Source organism: Lonchura striata, chromosome 3, assembly GCF_050655825.1.
Source record: "Lonchura striata isolate lonStrDom1 chromosome 3, ASM5065582v1, whole genome shotgun sequence".
NCBI lineage: Eukaryota > Metazoa > Chordata > Aves > Passeriformes > Estrildidae > Lonchura > Lonchura striata.
This window is the reverse complement of record NC_140705.1, coordinates 65,652,976-65,665,971: the sequence shown is the minus strand read 5'-3', so window position 1 is coordinate 65,665,971 and position 12,996 is coordinate 65,652,976.

Genomic DNA, 12,996 nt, shown 5'->3' with positions numbered 1-12,996 from the left:
AATAGAACCAGACTCTACAATATTTCTTTAGGGTTTCCACTAGAGCACAAGGTGAATAATTCACTAGAACTCCTCATACACAATGGCAAATGTTTACAGAAACAGGCTAAGGTAAATAAGGTGACCAGGTTCAGGTAAATAGATCTATTTATACTTGTGTGTAAAATGTTGCCATTATTTGACTGTATGTGGTATACATTGCCAGAGTCCAGAAGAAAATAACAATGACTGTGAGAGAAAGTTTGAATGTATCCAATGTGTTACTCGAACTGTTAATCCTAAAACACAGATAGCAACATAACTCAGTGTCTAAAGGAATATTTGGCCATGTAAACTCTGCAGAGAAATAAACTTAGAACTTCAAAAACTGGCATGCATCATGTCAATTCCCACAGCTGTACTAACTCTAATGGAAAGTACTATCTATTAAGTGTTCTGGAGATTGACAATTGACTTTTCCTCATTAAAAAATCAGATGGCCATTATTTAAAGTGCTCTTTCATAGAAGATTTAGAAAAATTAGTTTGGAAGGACCCCTGGGAATCACCTAGTCCTATACCCCACTCAGAGCAGACGTAATTGCAAACTCTGATCAGGTTGCAGACGGGTTTGCCCCATTGACTTCTGAAAATCCACAGGCATGGAGGTTCCCAAGTCTTTCTGGGTGGTCTCTTCCAGTACTGACCTACTCTCACCATGAAGAATTTCTTCCTCTTGTCTGGTCAAAGCAATTGTGACCTTTGTCTCATGTCCTTTTGCTGAGCACTTCTAATAATGGTTTGGCTCTGTCTTCTCCATGGCTTTCCCCACAAGCAGTGAAAGATTGCAGTCTGATTCCCTTTGCCTTTTCATCTCTAAGATAAACAAACCAAATTCTTCTAGCCTCTTCTCATATTTTGTCAGCAGGCAAAAACTTGAAAACATGTTTGTGAGTTATGTAAGTAAAAGTTTTATCACAGAAAAGACAAACAAAAAAAGAAGACTAATGAGACCATTACAATCAGGAAATTATGTGAAATTTAAATGTAGAAATAGAACTGTTTACAAAACAGATCCATCACTTAGAATTTTATATAAACAAAGCAATGTTTTAATTATAAAGGAAGCTTTAAAATATACCAAAAAATGACCCCTCTCTAAATTTACTCACTATGTTTGTAATAATACTCACTGAGACTATACAACAGGGAATGTGAAAGGATCTAGCTGATGAAATATCCATTTTTCTTTGTTATGAATATAAAATTAATTTGGATTTGAGAGTGCATTTGAAACAGAACAGTTATTTTATTTACTGTGACTCTCCTTTCCCATAAAAATTTACAGGCATTAATTTCAGTTCTCTTTTTAATGAAATGGATTTCATCAGAACAAGTTCTGTAACAATTCAGTCTAAAAGTAATCCTATTTTTCTTAGCAACAGAAATAAAATGTATAACAGCCCAGCTTCTTCAACAAACAAGCAAATTCTCCATTCACCAGTCAGCTTCAAACACTTTATATTTGATGTCACAGTCCATGAGAAGATAAATGGGCTTGAACAAATTTTACTTTCTTTGCCTTTTTGTAACAAATATTCTATCCTGAAAGAAAACAAAATTATCCTAAATGAAAACAAAGATTTTGTGACTATTTTACCAGCTGCTGACAGACACCTATTTTCATAAAGCAATGGTTCCCTATAATAATTCAAGGTGGGTTTGTCTTTACAAACATAAAACACTGACCAGCTCTCACTGCTACTAGCTTTGAGCCAGAAGGTAGTGCTGATATGGTTGAATTTTACCTGAACTCAAAACATTTTGCTTCACACTAAATGCTCTTTAAGTGAACTCTTTATTGTTGATAAATATAAGAAATCCTAAATTATTACTAATAGTTGCATTTTACTACTCCATAAGTTGTGGAAATCCCTACAAATACGAGCTGAATATCAGCATGGTGGATAGAAAACTAATAAATATTTACACCCTCACAATTTAAAATCTAGAGCTTCCATGTGATACTGTCTGGAAATCATAATGAAGAAAAAGCTTAAAGCTTTGCTCTCTTGGTAATTTATTTCTGTTTCTTTTTTTCTATTAAGTTCTACTTACTCTTCTTTATCAAGAAGAGATTCTTTGTAAGACACAATTTTAATTTAAAGCATTGGCTGATGCCTAACAAGATTGAACTCACAGTCAGTACAGCCACATGCTTAAACAAATATGTTGTGAAAATTCACAAACATCAAACACCTGGTTTCCAGGAAACCAAAGGGAAGAAAAGGATTTAATAAAATAGGCAGAAATGAATCAATCATTTCTAACTAGCCTGTGCAACTTGTCCTAATTCTTGTGGCACTAGCTGTGATTACCAGCTGTAATTCCTGTGGAAGAGGGACCATATGCCAGGGAAGAGTAGAACCCTTCAACCCTCAAGAAATTATCCTCTCCCTTCCAAAAGGGTCCTCTGGTGTCCTAAGATCTCAAGGTAGTATCCTGGCCCTGGTGGATACCAGAGAAAGACCCCTGCCATTCAGGTCAGACCTGCTGAGCCTTCTGTGTGTGCTCCCAGAGCAGTGTCACCCATTCACCCTACAGAGTTTCATCAAAGCTGCCCTGTGACAGACAGGTCCTAGTTTGTCCCATGTTTGTTTTTACTCTGGCCCTCTTCAGCAACATACACACAAAGGCCCAGATTTAGAAAGCATTTAGGGGAAGATAGAAAATAATGAGATTTTCAAAATTACTCAAAACTCACTCTCTAAAGGAAATATGCTATACAACTGTGCCCTTAAACTTCTTTCTGTTAGGTACATTGCTGATAGTAGAGACTGGCTGTTTCTATTACCCACTGATATGTGCTCAGGTTCCCTTATTCTATGGGCTCTTTCTCCAGCTGCTCCATTCTTCCATCCTTCCTCCATATCTATTATCCACAGCAATTTTCTGCAGTTCTCTCTGCCTCATGGACTGTGTTATTTCACCATCTCCTATTTCTGCAATTCCTCCCCTTTTCCTTTACAACATCCCTTCTGAATAGCTATTTTGTTCACACTTCTCACTTTCAGTTATTTTCTCCTCCTCTTGCTGTTTCCAGATCTAATTCTTTCCCCCTACACTTCCAATAAAAACAGTTAAGTGGGAAAATTTCCTTGTAACATTTCCCTTGTCCATGTACTTATGTTTTACTTAGGCACCTGCTACCTAGACAAAATATTGAGCTAGAGAGGCTTCACATCTGATTCACCATGGCTATTACTATGTATGGTTTTTGTGAAGGGTGAAAACACTATCCTAGCTTTGCCTTTCTCTCTTAAGTTCAGCTACTGTAGATGTTACAAACACCAGAACTTCCTGAATGGTCCTTCAAACACAAGGTCTTAAAGCAGGAGTGGTGCAAGGTAGAAATCAGCAAGAGCAAAGAAGCAAATACTTATTCTATGTCTTGAAGGTCATTGAACTTAAAATGCTTCCTCAGAGGAAGAAGGTAACATTATTACCCAGGTGGCTATCAGGTAAAAATTACTGGAGTGAAGCAGTACTGCAGGTTAGCAGTCAGGATTTGTTGTCTTATGGACCCAAATCCATCACATCAGCAGTACCATAAGTTCTGGAGGAAGAGAAAGAGCCAGCTGGCATGAAAACATGAGCTTTGTATGTTAGATCATTTGAAATAGCTAAGGATTTGGCTCCTGGCTTTGAAATAAAGAGTTCTGATACTGCAAAGACTGTGAAGAACTCCACCAAAAAATCAGAAAGCTTCCTCTGTGCCATTTCAAAACAAAGATAGAATAAAATGTTTGGATTTGTGCAAAAGCTTTTCTCCAACTAATCAATCTTTGAAAGAATCAAATATTTCCCTAATTCCCCTCAGACATCCCCATTCTGGATGAGTAATGAGAAATTAATCATCCTGTCAAAATAGATGCTCTGAGACCTTTTAGTCATGCTCACCCCTCTATACACAATAGATTTTTGTCAGTCATTCAACTAGGTGTCCCAAAAGACAGCACTGCATCTCATCTCCTGCCTTTCAATGATCTTTTTTTTTTTTTTTTTTTTTTCTGTCTGGGACTAATTCCGATATTCCTTGATATGTCAGGAGTCAATCACACATCACAGGAGCCCAACCCATCACACCCTCCTTGCCTCCACTGCACCACACGCCACCAGCTCTTCATTATGTCAGTGTTGATTCCAGCCTTCCTGCAGCTGATACCCTGGATCTTCCTGACACAAGCAGACACATCTGGTGCATCTGTGGGGTTTTAACTTCTTAGATGGATAAACACAAGGCTAGCAGAATATAATAAGGTCAGGGAATTACCAAACAAGAGTTCTCACAGTCATATAAGTTCATTTACACCACACATATTTCTGCAAAAGTTGATACCACAGTATAATTAGAAATATGAGTAAGAAAAAGGAAGAAGTAATTTGGGTTTAGTCTTCCTCTGAGTCATGACAACTAAAAGAACCTGGAGTTTTTCTGTAAATACAAAATGGATATGATGGGTTTTGTCTCCAGAGAACACATCCATTTTATATTTTTGACGTCACAGAATTTAATTCTTTATTCAACAGCCAGTAACTCAACAGAAGTTTTTAAACTTTGTATTCCTGGGCCTTCATTTCTCAATAGCATGCATGCAGTTTCCATTAACATACAAACACTTTCAACAGCGTGAACCATCATCATCTTTAATTATCAGTTTATATTTCAAGTGAATCCAGGAAGAGGAATAGAGGGGTTGAGACCTTGCCTGCAGAAAGAAAGACAGATCTGAGAGTTAACCTCTGCACCTCTGGTGGGATAAGACAAGAGGAAAATTAATTATAAAGCAAATAACTTTCAAATTCAAAAAATACCATATATACAAATCACTGATGCTTTTTAACTCTAGAAGTGTTGGTGGGGGGGATGAGGGATGTTTTCTTTCCTTCCGAGCATCTGTAGACTTTCACATGTCACCCATTTCAGTTGAGTATGCAATATAGAAGTGTTGTGGAAGTGGAAAGGGGCTGCACATGAGATAATCCAAGCTGTGACACCAACTCTATCTAGACATGGGTCAAACCTAGCCCAGAAATGGCGTCATTGACAACACCTTGGCATTTGTCAACATTCTGATTCTTCTTGTCATTTCAGGTTGTGACATTCAGAAGACACAATTTTAAGCTTATAGCTCTGGTTTTAAAATATCCTAGAAAGGCTGTAACTCAGCTTGGAGGACCAGGGACATTTCTGTGCTCCCAGATTCTGTGCAGTTAAATTCTCTTACCAGAGTAGAATTTGGGAGGACCAGTTAGTTATCTTTGTGGTAACTCTTATGGTAAGAACAGCAGTCATACAGCCTGGAAGACAGTTGTTGCTGATGTCAACCAAAACCTCAATTCAGATGTTTCAGAGAACAGGAGTCCAAAGTACGTCATGAAACACACCCACCTTTCCATCTAACAAGCCTCTGCAATCCTGCTAGTGATTTGAGACAGATCAATCTGTGTCCTCTAAGTTCAAGACTCTGATTTGGAATTGAGAGTCAAGGTTTAATCTAAAGCTAACAAAATCATGAATTATCTTACACTGAATTAATCAAATATTAGGGCAATTCCTCTTTCATTCAAGCCGAGTTGAAGATCAAGTAGGAGATAATGCATCTTTGACTCTGACCAGTCTTAGCCTTAAAAAACTATAATTGGTTCAGGCTGGTTAGCTGAAGTGTCAGAAGTATCCTGAGGAGATGTGCTGTAATGAAGAACTTTTTCCTTTTTCCAGAAGATGTAGAAAAGCCAACTCTTTCTAATGATGCCAGTCAATAGGTGTATGAGGCAATCTGTAGTCTACCTTTCTGGTTGTGGAAATTCCCTGTCTTTTCACAATTAAAAAATCACTTCTCTTACAGCCACAAAAATCAAACCAAAGGAAACTTCATCAGCTCCAGCTCAGGCAAAATGCCCTACCTTCAGTAAAGGGTTCATGGGTTTTGTGTTACAAGCTTTTAACAAAATCCCATTTCACACAAATGAGCTCTTTTACTTTCAGGAAAGGATAGTTGGCATCTATGGATATTTTCAATCAGAGCTTTTAAACTCTAAAGTCCTTATTTCATGGATATTTTCTCCCTTAGTCACTGCTGTGTTGAGCTACCCACCACCTGTCTACTGTAACTGTAGGAGGATCATTGGAATTGGCACATTTTTGAAGTAAGAGCAAGAGAGATGCCAAAGTTTCTTGGGAATTAGATAAGGAATACAAAATGGGAGATCCTATCAATGAGATCAAAGAAAACTGTAGAAGTGGGACATGCATGTCTCTGTGTTCTGCCTAGTAATTCAACCTTAACCCTCATTAATATAAATTTTAATACATAATTAATTTAATAAAAAAATGTTAGGTAAAATTTTAAGAGCATTTTGCACAAAGCATGTAGATAAACCTTTGCTATGCTAGAAGTCATCACTGAATTTCCAGAGTAAACTAAATCTGAACACTGTCTCACTCCTAAATGAGGTGTATAACATTTAACAGTGTTTATGGATGCCAGACCAATGGTGCTGGGGGTTTTCAGAGCTAAAGGTAGAACACCATATTATCTTCATTTTGCCCCTGCCTGAAGTACAAATAGAAAAATGTGTCTTCTTACACTGCAAACTGAAAATATTCAATACTGCTCTTTTAGTATTTTCTAATCTAGCCAGTGTTCCAACAGTCTCCACAGTGCCCCTGAGATGTAACACCCCTAAAACATTGCTGCAGTTGTCAGTCAAAGATGTGGCCTCTAAAGTGCTAATTCTGATAGCTGTTTAAAGACATATCTGTTAACATGTCACAACTGCCTGTCACACATGCTGGTTTATATGCTAAAATATATAAAAACAAGGACATTTTGCTTTATTTACTTACCTTCCCCTCGAAGTGGCAGACATCTTATACTCATGGCATTGTACATCCACTGGAAATTGTTATGCAGAGAAAGCAGCAGTATATGCGGTCCCTCCCTATTTGCATTTCATGTAATTGTATAAAAAGTTTGCTGTAGCAAGATCTTATTACAGGAAAACAAACAAACAAACAAACAAAGGAACACACTGAGCACAACTATATACTATTTTTTTCAGTGTACAGCTCAGCTTAATTTTGAAGATTTTAATTTCATAAGGAAGAAAGTTAAAGCTTCCTTATTTTCCTTATTTCATCAGGTTTTTACTGCTAGAATAAACAAGAGAGAGGTCTTGCAGCAATCATTCTTGACAGCAGAGCACTGTAAAGATGATAATAATGTTTAGAAACTGGTAATGCCAATATAATTTTTGCAGGGGCACTACAAATGCATCTGCCGCTGTTAATAGCAATGCTAGTGAACCAAAGCAAGTGACTGAAGTATAGCATTCTGAAGCTCACTAAAATGAGTTGGGCATTATAAATCCAATTCTGTTTTGCTTCTGTTATTTTCTCTATCAAAAAAATTTTCTCAAGTTTTTGAAGGGGTAACCTGATAGTTTAGTTAATTTTATTTTCCTTTTTAGTTGCAGAACTAGCTCTTGTAGATTGCACTGCCTAACCAATACCATCAGCAAATTATCTCAAGTACATCTTGAGCAGTTCTGCATATTTCAGCACAAGTTTTCTTAGAAAAGATGACTTACGTAAATCCATCTGCGAGAAGAAGCTAATTTGGTGAGTTTGACTTCAACAGACACTTAAATATCTTGCAAAATAGAGGCCGACTCTGAACCTCAAGTAATTTCCTTTTTGAATGCTGCTAGATGATTGTTATTGAAGAAAGAAGGAAGGAGGGGAAAAGCATACCTGGAAAACATTGCTGGTCACTAGCCTGTACTGCTTTGAGAACAATTCTTCACTCTCTTCAGCAGATATTTTTCTCCTAGCTTTACAGAAATCATACAGATTTAAAGCACTTTCAGATTAAGTTTTTGGCTCTGTTCAGCCATCTCCATTTTTTCAATGTAACACTCAGACCACAGATAATTATTCATAGTTTTGAGCAGTTGAATAGTAATTACTTGAGATTTAATTCCTTCAGTAAAATGCTCACTATCCTTTACCTCTGTAGCCACCATTTTGTTTTCAATCCAGAATATTCAGAAATCATGAACTATGTCTGACATTTGATGTCATTCATATGATTTTGTGTGACAGCTGTTTTTTGCAGGGGCAGCTTAGAGTGAGGAGGAGTTCCTTTTCTTTTCTTTCCTTTTTTTTTTTGTTTGTTTGTTTGGGTTTTTTTGGTTTTTTTTTTCAAGAAAGAAAGATAAGATTTTCACAAAACCACTTGCTTTGGTGATCTGGAATTTTAGTAAACGTTAGTAAATTTTGCACTGCCAGCAGTGCAGGTAGCATCACAGCAAAGCAGAATAGAGAGGCAGAATCACCTCCCTCAACCTCTTGAAGCATCCCAGGACACAGTTTGCATTCCATTATTGTAGTCATTGCAAACAGTAAGATATGACTATATTAGCCATTGCTTCTGACTTCATTGCTCCCCATTTGAATGCCAGAATAAATACCCAGAGGATCCTGCCCATGGTCATGGCAGGCTTTGCTAAGCCAAAGCCACCATGTGGCTTCACCCCATGGGTGCTCAGCACAGAGAAGGGGCTCTATCTGTGTAGCTGCTCCTGGGAAAGGATAGAAATAAATATTACTGCTTCCCTGCCTTCCCTCCACCACAAACAGCCTGACAGTCATCTGAGTAACAGGGACTTGTCATGCCTGCCTTCATCAATAACGAAATTAAAATCTTGATTGCCATTATAAGAAGCTTTTTTTTCCATTTTTGCTAGGCTGTAACAAGCATTTCAACTGTTCATTTGTGTTAATGTTGCAAGATAGGGTGTAACCTGTAGACTAACTAATTAAATGCTCTTTGATTTTGAGTGAAGTGTTTGGTACAGTCTAGACAACAGAGTCTAATTAGCACTGGATGTTTAACGGAACTAAAGACCCATGAAAAGCAAAAGGTGCTGAAATAAAAAGTCAGTGAGAGAGATGTGAAGATAAATGAGAGTGAAATAAGGAAAACAAAATAAGCCTTTGCTATGCTAGAAATACCATTCCCTCAGAAAAACTCCACTATATTAATTATGAAAATTTGAAAAAATCCAATCAACTCCAATGTCCAGCTGTTTAGGGTAATATAATGGAAAGCTATCCAAAACACATTATGTCAGCAAGGAACAAATTAAAGCATTTTGCACTATCTCACTGCATCTAATTTCTTCCAGGCAACAAATTCACCCCAGTATTTCTGCAACAGAATAAAAACTCTGTGTGTATTGCTTTGTGAGCTATGATTCGCAGCCTCTCGGCAGCAAATTGAATGTTTGCCTTAACAGCACCTTCCTCTGTCTGTAAATGTAGCCACTTGTGTTTTTCCTCAGCTGAGAAAAATGTGGATGGAACTTTCTATTAGTCTGTAGTTAAGTCCATAAAAAACCCACAAACCCAGAATACAACAAAAAACCAAAAAGAAACCCCGAAAACCCCTCAATAAATTGGTCAGCTTTAAACCAAAAAAACTTTTATTCAATGCATTTCTTCTCTTTAAGAAGGGATTAAACTGGATGGGTTAGGAATAACAAAGCTAAATTACCTCCCCAGCTCTGCACTAATTCCCTGGTACTATAATCTGCTGAAGCCCTGGGAGCAAACTGTAGCAAATCAATGCCAAAAGCTATGGCCCATTTAGTTCTTCAGTACCTCTCATTTCCAGGAACCACCGTGTTTGCAAAGGGAAGTTAGTTTTTGTTTTAGGTTTGGTGGCACACTTGGTTTTTCCATTTTCTTTTAGGGTTTTTCAGTGTATTTTCAGTTTATTTATTCTGAAGGAAAGAAAGTGAACAAAGGAGTTGGGAAGCCTGTGATACACTCTACATATACCACTAACACTTATTCCTGAATAGGATGGTTTAGAAAAAAAAAAAAACAAAGAACCCCCACCAAAACACAAACAAACAAACTAAAAGAAAACAAACACCCACAGTAAGTGCAGTACAAAACCAGATCCCTTAATCCTACAGCAGCACATCAGTAGATTCATAATCCAGCCCTTGCTTTCTAAGAAAATCCATTTGCCTAATGATGTACAGCATCCCTGCCTGGGGGATGCAGCAGGGCAAGGATCCCTCCAAGGGCAAAGCTTCCTGAGGAGGGATGTGTGCCCTGTGCTCCGTGGCAGACTGCTGGGGAGCAGAGCTGTGCTATGGATCACTGCAGTGCAGAAGTGGCACCTGGCCCCTGTCAGTCATGAAGGAGCTTGAGCAGCTCAGACTTTGTTCACCTGTCATGGGGCAGGAATAAAAATGGCTCAGTGGTTCTGGAAGCCCCTCCTGCCTCTGAGCTGTGTGGCTCTTCTGCTCACACCTCACTGCCCACATACAGTGTCGGATAATATTTGCCTTCTACATAAAGCCACTGTACCCTCTTCCATCTCTTCAAAACATAGAAACCAGGATAATGTATTCCTGAGCTGGGCTCCTGTGCAGCACTGAGACATGCTTTGTGGGAGAAGACCCAGTAATTCATAGCCAGGATAAATTTTGATAAACTTGGTAGGGATTAGCAACCGCTTGGTGGGCATTGCAGTGCAGCCTTGGAGCACATGAGTTGTTTTCCTTCTGGTCAAAAAAAATAAGATTAAATAAAATTTTTAAAAAAGAAAAGTGTTACAGAAATACATCAATGTACTTCATCTGCATGTTGGAGTTCTTCCCGGGGACCAAATCAATCTATTTCAAAGCAGCCTTTCCGACTTGGGTGTAGCCTGAAAAGCAGGTATTTAACACTGAGTGTTTCTCACTACCAGTATCTATTACTATTTTGCAGCTATTACTATTATGCAGCTGCAGCCACATTGCTCAGGCGATGGGTTAAATGCTTTCACCTTCTCTACTTGTCAGTCCTGAAGCTATTGCCTTTGCTGAGAAAAGGAAAGAACTGACTCAGCAGTCACAGCAGCAGGGTTTCATATAGATCAGCACAGCACACAAGGTGGCACCATATGTTCCTGCCCTTCAGCATCTAACAAATATCAATTAATTCCAGCAGGCACCAACACAGAAGCAAATACTAATTAGAGATTTGGAGAAAGTGGTGGTATTAGCAGTCTAAATATTGGGGGAAATTCATGCTATGCTTAGAGGCATTTGAAGAAGGACAAAGTGAAGGTCATTTGCATATTTGCATTTAAAAAGCTGTGATAGCAGTCAGCCACTCCCCACTCCTCACAACGTGCTAACCCAGAGTTAGCTTGGTCAGAAGAGATTTGGAAAACAGGCTTAAAAATTCATATTGGGTACAAGGAAGAACAGGGTCTTGTGTGAGTGGCTAAGAGGAAGAGCTAAAAGAAAAATAACCTTACTCAGGAGTTTTCAGAGTATCACAGAGCACTTTGGTGCTGCTGATGCATAACTAAGAAACAGAATAAGAGACAATCATTTCTTCAAAAGTACAAATTTATGTAATTAAAATTATTTTTAAGGATTTACCCTGCTTAAATACAATGCATTTTACTCAAACTTATTGCAGTCTTTATAAGGCATTTATTCTCTGGGAAGCTTGCATGGTGACAAGGAAGAGGGGACTTATGAGCTCTCATTCCATAGACAGTGACAAAACAGATAGATCTTACTTTCTTTTTTTAATGGGATATTTATTATATTTACTAACAAAGTCTGCTGTTTACTTCAAATTCTTTTAAGTACTGTGACTGGATGACAAGAGTCTACTGCCAACAAGGGAGTGGAAGTTGCAGGTAGGGGCTCTGTTTAAGTGAGCCATAGAAGTGGTTTGAAATACTGTAAGGTAAAAATTGTGCACCCAAGCTCTTTCGAAGATTCCAGTCCAGAGGATTAGAATATCAGCAGCAGTGACATAATCTTCAATCTGCACAGCTGATAAAAAAAAACCAAAACAACAAAACAAAAAAAACCCAAAAAACAAACAAACAAAAAAAAGAAAAGAAAACAAAACAAAACAAACCAACAAAACCCTAACTAAAACAACAACAAAAACCCCGCAAAACAAACAAACAAAAAACTCCATCCAAACAAAAAAACCCACCAAAACCAACAAAAAGAATCAAACCCAACACAGATTTACATGCAGGTCTGTATTTTGAAAGGCAGCAAGAGGAAGCAGGGTCAGAGTACCATGGAAAAGTAGCTTTCATAATACTGACTACATCTTGACAGAGCCATTGACTCTTGTGAAACCCCCCCATTGCCTACAACCTGTCAAGATGATTTCTACTGCAATGTATGCTGTCAACCAGAACTATTTTCACAGAAACAAATAAAGTAAGGAATAATGATTGAGTTTCCAGGTGTATTTTCATAGAATTTAGAGATTTTCTTTTCCTCCAGTGTCAGGGCAAACTAAGTCTCAGGAGATCAATATCCCAAGTACTTCTTTTGGAGCAGAGGAGAATCATACCACTGTTGGCTTGTCCTTGTCCAACTATTCTTTGTTTTCCAAGGTAGGTTAGTGCAGTCCTTTGTTTTTCCGCTTTGTTTTGATTTCAGTTTCTTTCTCTGTAGAAACTTTGTTAATACTGGAGGTAAAATGACAAAGAGCTAGTTCAAGCTTAGAAGGTGAGAAATGTGGAAAATTTTACCCCAAGGCTGATTTTCATGACTGATTAAGTAGAAACAACTGGAGCAACAAGACTACTGCAAGGTCTCTGTGTCATCTGCCATTCACATGGATTAGTGCTGAGAATGAAGAAATTAAATGGATGGAGCTCACAAAGGTAGAGACTATCCTGGAACACTGCTCATGGAATTATTTGAAATTAAACTCCTGAAATGTGAATTAATATCTGGTGTTGGCTGTTTTCTGAAGTCACAGCTGTTTCTCTATGATGAGGAAGGCCAGGGGAAGGAGGCTTCAGCATTGCTGCTTGTGCTTAACTCACGGCAGCAATACCAGATCTCCAAAATGAAGTCATGGCCCAAAGTATGGCCTTTTCACTGTCATCAGTTCACATTCCTT